The sequence below is a fragment of the Liolophura sinensis genome, chromosome 12 (genome assembly GCF_032854445.1).
Source record: "Liolophura sinensis isolate JHLJ2023 chromosome 12, CUHK_Ljap_v2, whole genome shotgun sequence".
Taxonomy (NCBI): Eukaryota; Metazoa; Mollusca; class Polyplacophora; order Chitonida; family Chitonidae; genus Liolophura; species Liolophura sinensis.
Genome location: NC_088306.1, coordinates 21,098,899 through 21,111,086, shown reverse-complemented (window position 1 = coordinate 21,111,086; position 12,188 = coordinate 21,098,899).

Below are 12,188 nucleotides of genomic sequence, written 5' to 3'. Positions count from 1 at the left end.
AACCTTAAGCAGCGAAACTGACTACATCTGTGAGTGACGGCTGCTGACACACCACTCGTAAGGCTACTTTTATCATTTCTATTTTACTGGTCCGTTTCTGTTATATGGCAAGCATGCGGCTTATAAAGCTCCAAACATGCGCTGAATCGATGTATAAGTCGTAAACTAGAAAACTTATATCCGGCTCCAGTCACAGAGAAATACCTTTTTTTTTTGCATTAGGCATTGTAGAGTTATGAAAATCGCTGAACTACAAATGTAACTTTCTGAAAAATTCTTGAGCACGCAGTTAAGCACCAATCAATTAAATAGATATATAACAAATATTAATTTTCAGCTTAAACTTCCTCTACGCGTAACATGTTAAGGTTAATAATAGTTAGAAGATCACAAGTACTCTCAGCCAGGATTCACGTATGATGTCCCTATGGTTGACATATATCACGTAACATCATTGCTTATCCATTCTAATCCATGATAACATTTATGCAATGCAAGACGGCCTACATCCTTACTCATTCAAAAGCATCTTTTCAAAGAAAAAAACAACAAGAGGCACAAAAATTCGTACTTTTATCGGATATGCAAACTGTTCTCCACAGTAACTTTATTAGTCCAGTGTACTGTGGAAAATGCCTAACAGATCGTGGCACAAAACACAGACTATACACTTGCTAAAACATGACGAAACTCATCACAGTATGAAGTTGTTGTTTTACACATGAAGACAAATGTTAACCAACGAAACTCTGACAGCACGTAGAAAAAAAAAAGATGAAACTTTCAGTAAAGATATTTTTCTAGTTAACGTTAATCTTCATACTGTAAATTAAAAACAGTGCCTCGTTTGAACGAAAAATTAGCACTTTTGATCGAGTGCTCGTTTTAAAGGGTTATTCCTAAGCAACCATCTCTTTTACAAAATTATAATTTTCATGAGTGCTTCGAGCATGTCTTATACTACTGATTCCGAAATTTACTGAATTGTACTGGCATTTTGAAATTAGCACTTTCTTATCGTACCTCTCTGGGTCCGATTCTCCGCCTGACCGCACCAGGTCCTTTCCTTATCCCCCTGGGGAGAATCGTGCGTAGAATGATGGGATTTAAGCGTTTCCTAATGTCACATATCTAAACATTTGTATTCTGGCATATCTTACAACGAAAAACTCAAAATAATGTTCATAAAAAGCAAACATAGACAGTATATATTAATCCACCAGGAATCACTATGTGCTAAGAAAATAGCACCGACAAGCTACAAAGCTCTTTCTATTTCTGATATGTAAAATTTTTCATGTAGAACATGTCTTTGTCCATCTAGGGCACCCCATCTGAGTAAATGTCACTGAGCTAAGAACATGTCATGAAAAAATATTATTGGTCTAACACTGATGCTACCAGAAACATCCAAAAGTGTTCCTCCAGGGATACACAAAACTTGTTTTGTGTTTCAGCCTGGGTCGTTGTGTGGACATTTCAAAAGGTTTGGTATCTTCTGCCCAATGCTATTATCTTACAATACAACAAGAATGATCCTGCAAAATGGACAATACGCAAAATGAAGCACATGGCGTCATTAACACAGTAGGTTATCGGCAATCGCTTGAGGTGTTTGATCTCGGGTACACATCTGGTAAGGGGTAACACAGGACCTTGGGGCTCAAGCTCCTCGTTCTCATAAGTAATTGCTTATCACGTGTACAATGGATGAATCACCACAAGCGAATAGCGAAAACCCTTACCGGGAAAGTATTTACTTTGTCCATAAATGCACAGTGCATGCACGAGCTAGCTTGGAACGAATTTGTGGACTTGTGCAAATAACGATCAACGGATTAATGGCCGATTGTCCATAAGGAAAGTATCCAAAAATATATCTGATTTCTTCTGAAATGCACGTGGGACACAGCCCATTTGCAGGCCACGTGATGCAATATGGCAGCCAACATACACAAAACACGACCACCAGGAGGACAATTTTATAATTTGAGGCCATTCCTGAACGCCTCTTCTTCGCCACATATCCTCTGTTCACTCTCATTACGGACACATTCGTCACAGGTTCACATGGCCTGGAGTGATGCCCAATGACGTCAGTCACCGTTGAAATGTCAGCTGGCGTCCGCCGGCTGTTGGCTGCTGACGATTGTGATCGGGGAATTCGTGTGTTCAGTGTCCATATCAAAATACTGTTCATTATAATAAGTGCTAAAATGGGAATGTAATAGGCTACAGTAAATTGGATTACTTCTAAAACATTAGGTCCAAAAGTAAACAAAATGCAGTTGACCTGATGCATAAATATTTTCAGTAATAAATGCGGTGTCCATAAAACAAAGCCTACTATCCACACAAATACCGATATCCAAGCCGCCTTGGTTGTCTTAAACTGAGAACGATACTGTAGAGGGGCTGTCACACAACGGTACCGATCGTAACCCATGGCCAGAAAGAGGAACATGGACACAGAAATAAGCCCAAAATCGATATATCTCCACAAAATGCAGCCAGCGAGTCCAAAGGGCCAGGTTGTCGAAATCGCTCCAATGAATCTAAGAGGCATAAGAACTACACCTACCAGTAAATCGGCGAACGCCACTGAGACAGCGTAGGTAGAAAAGCCAGAAACCTCCGAACCGGGGTCTCGCCACAAGCAGGCAATGACGATAAGATTAGCTGGTGTGGCCACCACTGAGACACAGATCGCGAAAATCGGACGCAAGGTGATGTTTGTCTGACCGACTTCAGCAAGGCTTGTGCTACAATCGGTGAAGTTGAAGGGAGTAATTGACGCTGGAATCTCCATGATAGATCTGTGATTGTGGTTCTTGTGTTGACACTTTTCACATTTCTTGAATTGATAACTAGGTATTATAGCATGTGATCTTCAGAGAAGAACCAATGTCATTTAGTTTATAACCGACTTTTGCTTATGCTTACGTCTGTCATATCCAGCTCTTACCATGGGTAACATCGAAGAAAACAGGCACCCGATAGTTTCAATATAGGAATGAAGCAAGGTCACAAACTATATTTTCCGATCTGCAAGACGTTTTAAATCTGTTTCCACACCTTACATACGTCTCAGTGAAAGCTGAACTGGAGAACTTCACCCATTCCCATAGAGACGTTTTAGCAGACGCAGTCGACAAATTCACGGTTCCGTATATAAGTTTGATTTGCTGGTCAATATGTACCTTGCAGTTCTGGTCGTAAGCAAATATTTAGCTAGATTCACATGCTATTTATAAACTATATCTTGCTTACTCTGCTTTATGCATTAGTTGTCGGTACACACCATCCTGGCATCTCTCTTTTCACTTAAACACATTACCAATGGAGAAACAAATACACGTTCATTTGGCATAAAGATGTCAACCCTCCTGTTTAGTTGACATCCAATATTTAAGTGCATGTAATATTTGCAATAGTAATGTTTTCCATTACTTTTATGGTAAACGAAGATTAAAGGGTAACCCAGTCTGATATTTTTGGAGGTTTACCAGCCAATCAGCATTGAGTTTCATATTTGCTGCTGACCTGGTTAAGGTGTAATTAATGTTTCGTATCAAGATGGTTTTCCGCATTAGTCTGTCTAGTCCTCAGTGTTAAATGGTCCTCAAAACTCACCTCCGCCTTATATCAACAAACTCGTTGAATTACTTTTGTGGGGAGCTGTTGTCAGATGTCCAAAAACGCATCTTCAGTGATGTGCGTTTTTGTTGAATATGGCCCATAACTTATATCCCTGCGTAGAGAGGAAGACTGAGCTATCCCTTCATGTAATATCCCTTCATGTAATTTACCCAGAAATGTATGTGACCGTCCCGATGATATATCACACCTATTTTCATACATTCGTAAGTTCGACATAACGTCCGAGTAAATCAGGTTGTGTGTTCTGACCTGCACCTTGAGATGCCGGTCTTGGAATGACTGTTGAGACCTTGGTTCTTCGAAAAGAAATTTGTGAGATTTAACTAAATTCGTCAGTCATTTTACTGATCTCACCCAAATTGACTGACGGAAGCACCGAGATAAGCACCGATTCTAATCCCGGTGGTTTCTTTAGCTCTGGTTATCCTTGTGTCTTTGGTTAAATGATTCAGCAAGGTAACGCACACAATGGTCGTTACAGTCCTGTCATATGACAACCATAGGGCTCCAACCATACACTTAAGCGACGTATAGGTTGTAAAATCGAAAAAAATCGGCTCTAGTCACACTGAAATATCTCTTTACTTTTTGCATTAGAGACTGTAAAGTTATGAAAATCGCTGCCCTGCAAATGAAACTTTCTAAAAAATTCTTGACCACGCAGTTATGCACCAATCAGTTAAATAAATATATAACAAATATTCACTTTCAGTCTTGACTCACCCCTAAGCATAACATGTTAAGGTTAATAATAGCTAAAAGACCACATGTGCTCTTAACCAAGATCCACGTATGAAGTCGCCATGGTTGCCATATATTACGTAACATCATAGCTTATCCATTCTAATCCATGATAACACTTATTCAATGCAAGACGGGCTTCATCCTTACTCATTCAAAAAAAAATGTTTCGAAAGAAAAAAAAAACAAGAGGCACAAAGATTTGCACTTTTAACCGATATACAACCTTTTCTCCGCAGCAACTTTGTTAGTCCAGTGTACTGTGGGGATACCTGACAGATCGTGGCACAAAATACAGATTTTGTACTTGCTAAAACATGACAAAAATCATCAAGTCTTATACTACTAATTCCGAAATTTACTGAATTGTACTGGCATTTCGAAATTAGCACTTTTTTATTGTACCTCTCTGGGGCCGATTCTCCGCCTGACCGCACCAGGTCCTTTCCTTATCACCATAGCGAGCCTCGTACGTAGAATGAAAGCATTTAAGCATTTAAGCATTTCATATTGTCGCACGTCTAAACATTTGTATTCTGGCATATCTTACAACGAAAAACTCTAAATAATGCTAATAAAAAGCCAATATAAACAATACATATAAATCCCCAGGAATCACCTAACTTTGTGCTAAGAAAACAACATCGACAAGCTACAAAACTCTTTCTGATATGTAAAATTTATCATGTAGAACATGTCTTTGTCCATCTAGGGCACCCCATCTGAGAAAATGTCACTGAGCTTAGAAAATGTCATTGGCATTAAAAGATATTATTGATCTAACACTGATGCTACCAGAAACATCCAAAAGTGTTCCTCCAGGGATACAAAACGACTTGTTTTGTGTCTCAGCCTGGGTCGTTGTGTGAACATTTCAAAAAGTTTGGTATCTTCTGCCCAATGTCATTATCTTACAACAATACAACATCCTGGAAAATGGGCGATACGCAAAATGAAGCACATAGCGTCATTATGTAAGTAGGTTATTGCCAATCGCTTGAGGTGTTTGATCTCGGGTACACATCTGGTAAGGGGTAACACAGGACCTTGGGGCTCAAGCTCCTTGTTCTCATAATTAATTGCTAATCAGGTGTACAACTGTGATGGAACACCTCAAGCGAATGACGATAACCCTTACCGGGAAAGTATTTACTTTGTCCGTAAATGCACAGTGCATGCGCGAGCTAGCTTGGTACAAATTTGTGGACTTAACGAATTGATTATGGATTGTCTTTTGGGAAAGTATCCAAATATATCTTTGATTTCTTCTGAGAAGCACGTGGGACACAGTCCATTTGTAGGCAACTTGAGCAATATGGCAGTACACTCAAAACACGACCGCCAGGAGGACAATCTTATAATTTGAGGCCATTCCTGAACACCTCTTCTTCGCCAAATGTTCTCTGTTCACACCAATTACTGACACACTCGTCACAGGTTCACATGGCCTGGAGTGATGCCCATCGATGTCAGCCACCGTTGAAATGTCAGCTGGCGTCTGCCGACTGTAGGCTGCTGACGTTTGTGATCGGGGAATGCGTGTGTTCAGTGTCCATATCAAAATACTGTTCATTATAATAAGTGCCAAAATGGGAGTGTAATAGGCTACAGTAAATTGGATTACTTCTAAAACATTAGTCCTCTCCAACCGTAAGTGGGAAAGTCTGGCAGCAACCTGCGGATGGTCGTGGGTTTCCCCAGGGCCCTGCCCGGTTTCCTCCCACCATAATGCTGCGCGCCGTAGTATAAGTGAAATATTCTTTCTTGAGTACGCCGTAAAACACCAATCAAATAAATAAAACATTAGGTCCAAAGGTAAATCAAATGCAGTTGACCCGATGTATAAGAATCCTAGACGTGACATGTTGGACCAGTCAGATATACGTCTTAGAATTCCATTTCACCCACGCTCTTGGCCGTCACCGACAGCGTACTTTGACGTTAAGTCGGTTCAGTGAACGCACACCGTCGACTTACCGTAACAAGCGCAGCGCCAATGGCGTCAGTTCCGTATCGCCGCTGACACAGCACTCGTAACTTTTCGTCCACCCTTCCCGCAAAACCCTCCTATACGTCCGTCGCTACAGTGGTACACAAACTCAAAAGCACAGAACCGGCCCCGATAGCACAGTTGCTAGAGCGCCCGCCTTGGGAGCGGTAGATCCAGGGTCAATCCTGGGTCGAGTCAGACCTAAGTTGTAACTTCCTCGCTCAACGTGAAGTGGATAGTGCAACAACAGGTTGATCCGTATCAGTATAACGGCATAAAACCCCAATCGAATAAATAAATAAATAAACAAAAGCACAGGGACGGTGCTGGGCCTTCTCACAGAACGGATCTCGGCCAACCAGTCCGAATCAATCCCAGTTTTGGAGTCGCACAATCTGACGACCAAACCTTCCTCAGAGAAGTCAACTCTCCTGTCTCGGTTATCCACAAATATAAAATTATTTCCCAAAACTCCATGCCTTCACCTGTGACTGACTGTTCCTTCGATGGAACTGATTTTCGGATGTCCTAACCTGAACATTGAATTATATTTCAGTCTATATGAACTCGTAAGTTGTGGAGTTGTTCCGGCGGTATAGAATGATAAATAATAAGGATTCAGTTCTCTATAATGTTAATTAATGTTTGCTGCCCTTTGTGAATATCTGGAAAGACGACGTTAAAGCACTCACTCACTCACTCACCCACTCACTATAATATTATAGGGACATATGCTTAAAGCTTGAGTACGGCGTAAAACACCAATCAAATAAATAAATCATACGCCTAAAGTAAAAGAAATAAAATGTGAAGTAAGGTTCATTATGTAGACAACTGAAAACTATGCGCAAAAATACATTTATTTACTTATTCAGATTTTTGAAGAGAGCTTTAAGGCATTCAGATATTTGAATACTGTGGTGGGCTTTATGAGCCATATTGACGGTATCTAGGAACTCTGACGTCACATCACCTTTTTATCCTGATGTTCACCAAAAGAAAGATATTTTTGAGAACATTATTTCAGTGATGTTTTACTCAGGGGTAAAGAGGGTAATAATTCCAACATTTAGTTTGGTGATTAGAGTTGGAAAAACTTCCTCTGACGTCAGAAACTCTGACAGTATGGTTCATAAAGTCCACCTTAGAATTCAAATGTTTGAACGCCTTTAGCTCTTTTCACAAAAATCCTACAAAAAAATGGAAATATATTCATGCATTGTTTTAAGTGGTCTATTTAGTGATGCCTACTTCGATTTTTAGAGGTCTTTTCCTGTAATAATGAGAAATCCTTAGCCTGGAATAAGCCTCTCACTGGTACAGATTATTGTGAAAAACTTCTACACAGAGAGAACCAGTAAATATATTCCAACGCCGATAGGGAAACCAGCTACCTTCTTATCCAGAGTTACCAATCAGTCCCAACAAACCGTAGCCTGTTTCAGAGTGTTTTCTACCCCAAACGCCAACGTTTCCTGGCATTCTGCTTCATGGCGATTGACTTAAGAAAAAAAATCAGCTCTCTGCCGGCCTCCTAATGATTTTAATTATTAGTCGATATCCTACTGGGGAATTAAATCCTCAAATACCACAAGCTAGGGGGCTGCAACAGACATGCTTTATGCATATAAAATGAATAATACCAAGCCAGCTCGTACGGTAGGTTGTACAGTGGCATTAAATGTAAAAAAAACAACGTTAACAACGCGGAGATACAGAGGAACCGCTAGCGAGAGTCCTGACAAGGCCACAACAGAAAGATGACACTGCATGCTGTACTGCCTAACTTACAAACTCTATCGGTTAAGTTAACATGATATTCAATTTATTTATTTATTTATTTATTTATTTATTTGACTGGTGTTTACGCCGTAGTCAAGGATATTTCACTTATATGACGACGGTCAGCATTATAATGGGAGGAAAATGGGCAGAGCCCGGGGGAAACCCACGACCACCCACAGGTTGGTGGCAGACTTTCCCACACACGGTCAGACAGGACACTGGTATGCGTGATATTCAAGTGTTATTTCTAGTCAACCTTAGTAGATTATATCATAGGGTCATGAGGTGTACAAGGCATCTCACAGTAAGGCGGTGAATGACACCCCGTCATCTGCCTTTTTTGGCGATTTCTTTTACCATTGAATGTTCCTTCCAGGTTTCCCTGCATTTGTGACGTTCGGGTCATTTACATCCATGATATGGCATCGGAAAAACTGCATGTTTTTGTAGCGAATGGCAAGACCGAGTTGCAGATCACAGAATAGAACAGCGTAATTCTGTACGTAAACTTATCCCTGCAAACATATCATGTTTTGACAATGCCAATCTAAAGTAAATTTAAGGTGAATAGTTTATTCCTGAATAGTTTGTTCAAAACAAACTGCGACATTTTGTTCTTGTAACGCCAAGCGTTGCTGGCAACCGCATCATTTTAATATCTGCACCATTGCGAACTAGCACAAGATGACCACCGTACTCATACGATTCTTCTCTGTTAGCCGTTTTTCCAATCATTTGGGATGTTAAATTTCCTTTTGTTGCTAAAACCATCACGCCAGCTCTATAACATTCTGTATTTTCTTTCTCCGCGAGAGCACAACACATGCACGTGATAGCTTGGAACGAATTTGTGTACTTGTGGAAATGATGATCAGCGGGTTAATGGCGGATTGTGCATAAGTAAGGAATCCAAAATCTTCCCTGATTTCATCTGATACGCATGTGCGACACATTCCGTTTATAGGCCACGCGATGAAATGTGGCAGCCAAAACACGCAGAAAACCATAGTCAGGATGACGATCTTATAACGGGAGGCCTTCTTTGACATATGTCCTCTGCTCACCATCGTCACTGACACACTCGTCACAGGTGTACATGGTCTGTATTGATGTCCGATCACGCCACTCACCGTTGATATGTTGGATGGTCTCTGCCGGCTGTCAGTTGTTGGTTTTCGCGTACCTGATTCGTGAGTCCGTACGTTCAGCCTCTTTAGTAAAATAGTATTCATTATTATGAGGACCAGAATAGGAATATAATAGGCAACAGTTATTTGGATTATCTCAAAAACGTTAGGTCCGAAGGTAAACAGAGGGCACCGTGTCTGAAAAGATTCCGCACTATAGATAAATACCTTTAGCAGTACGTACGGTATCCACAGGATAAAACCTGTTATCCAGAAGGACACGGATATCCGGATTATCCGGGTCGTCCGGAATTGAGACCGGTATTGAAGTGGGGCTGTTACACATCGGTACCGGTCATAGCTCATAACCAGATAGAGCAGCATAGAGACAGAAATGAGTCCATAGTCCAAAAATTTCCATGCAACACAGCCAGGAATTAGTAAGGACCACCCTGGCCATAACATACGAATGAACCTAAAAGGCATAAGTGCAACACCTACCAGTAAATCAGTAAACGCCATGGAGACAGCGTAGGTAGAGAAACCAGTGACCTCCAAACTGGGGTTCCGCCACAAGCAGGCAATGACGATAAGATTAGCGGCAGTCGCCACGAGAGAGACACAAACCACGTAAATCTGACGCCACAATGGAGCAGAGAGGTCAGCCTGGGCGACTTCAGGAAGGCTTGTACTACAGTTGGTAAAGTTGAAGGGAGTGCTTGACACTGGGATGTCCATCATGGTTCTATGCTGGTGGTTTAAGAGCCAAGGCCCATTTCACATTCTGTGTATTCTACTTTTGCATTTTTAACTGGTCTAACTAGAAGCGAAGTTTTTCTGAATTGTTTTCTTCGAAATATATTCTGCTGTATCTCTGCTTTGTGTTTCTTTGTTCGTCGAGCCTTTTTCTGCTATCAGCATTAGTATCACTATTAAGTCCATTATGGGCAAAAAGGTAAATGACTTTGGCGTCCTGGATTGCAGATTTCAGAACGTAGGGAGAATCTGCATCTGCAGAGCTTCTCTGAAAGCCAATAACAGACACAGCACGTTATTTAGACTGTCCACTCACCAGCACACTCGCCGAGTTTTAAGCTTAATGTCATCGTTTTTATCCACCACGAAGTACCGGCCGCAACCAGATCCTCAGCGCATCACCTGTCGCCATTAGGCTGAATAATCCCCGCTACAAAAGAGTGTTCGGTACACACCAGTTTAGCGTATCTTTATCCATCCGTAATGCAGGAACAAACATAAGATAAATCACCATTGAAATACGTAACTCAGCAATGAATGCATCAAATATTTAATTTCATCTGTGTAAGATGTGAACAAGCAAATTATACAGAGGGATTGCCACTTCCGAGCTTACAGCGTCTTTGGCCTATCGCTTACCACAAGAACAAGTATTTCATAACTAAATCAGCGAAGGCTCTTGGAAGCCCAAAATTCTTCATTCAGCCAAGAAATCAGGCTCGTGTGAGTGTACAATTTCGAAAAAACTATTCTTGGTTAGCTTAAAGGATGAGAAAGCAAAAAAATAATGTAAATTTTATAAATTTTTTACATTCCATCCTAATATCTTATTCGATTTTTCTTATGTCGAAAAAAAGGACAAAATAGCTTTTGAGAACAAGTTTTGTATTATGGGTATTTTACACCACCTTTTGGTGTAATGGAACAGTACATGACAATGTGACTAAAGATAACGTGGCTTAAGTCAAAAGTTGCTTGTTAAGTACGACGTAAGATAGCAGATGAGCTAGAGTGGTGATTTTCGGAGTAGGGTTTACTATGGAGGCTGTTAGTGGCATTATAAATGGCATTCAACATTTTCTCCTGATTTACAATAAACTTAACCTGGATCTGAGATATTAAACTCAGCACAAGAGGAAGCGTATGTTCGTCAGATAAAACATGATGATATCTCACATCGAGGTTAAGTGTCACGTGGTTTTCCACCGCGAAGAAAACGTTTACTTCGCGGATAACACATTTTCACAGGGGAGAAAAAATTTTGCTGAGCCATGAAAAGCATTTAAAGTAGGATAAAACACGGTGGACTTTTCAAGCCACATCTAATCTTTTCAAATAATGTGAAAACACTTCTGAAGATATGACGGATATAACCACCCTGGAAGATAACTGCCATTCTAGAACTTTTTGGTAATACAAATAATGTAAACTGTTGGCTTTTCATTTGAGGAAAACATTTCACTTATGTACACTTTAAAGAATTCTTTTTGTCAAAACCGTAGGGCCTTCAACCAGTTAAGTTAAAACTGTGTAAACTGTGAACTGAATGCATTTACATATGATTGATCGATTATAGGATGAGGTAACATTTGCTTGATACTTTAGCTGATGTTGATCTAGTGGGAATGGTTGTATGAAAACGCGAAGCTTGTGTGTGCGGACCACTCTTGTGAAGCCGAAGTTTTGACAAGCTAATGGTGGGAGGTATTGTACTGTACATGACGTTACGAGCAGCTCTAGTATATTAACCATAATTTTAAAAATACAGGTGAGAAATTGTACCGATCCATCGACCAATTAAATGCTTTAAAACTGTGTACCTTTTCTCTGACATGTCACTGCCTCACATTTAAGGCAGTTGTACACATTTAGACGCTTTTGAATTTCTAGCAACAGTTATTTAGGAGTCCTCTTTCACGCACCCATTTACCCCTGACGACTGCATCGATGTCACCGATTCTATTAGCAGACAGAAACAAGGAACACAGCTAGGCTATTCATCATGGACATTCCAGTGTCGGACATTCCCTTCAACTTCACCAACTGTAGCACAAGTCTCCCTGAAGTCGCTCAGAGTGAGCTCTCTGGTTCCTTATGGAATGAGATTTATAAGGCCGGTGTCTCCGTTG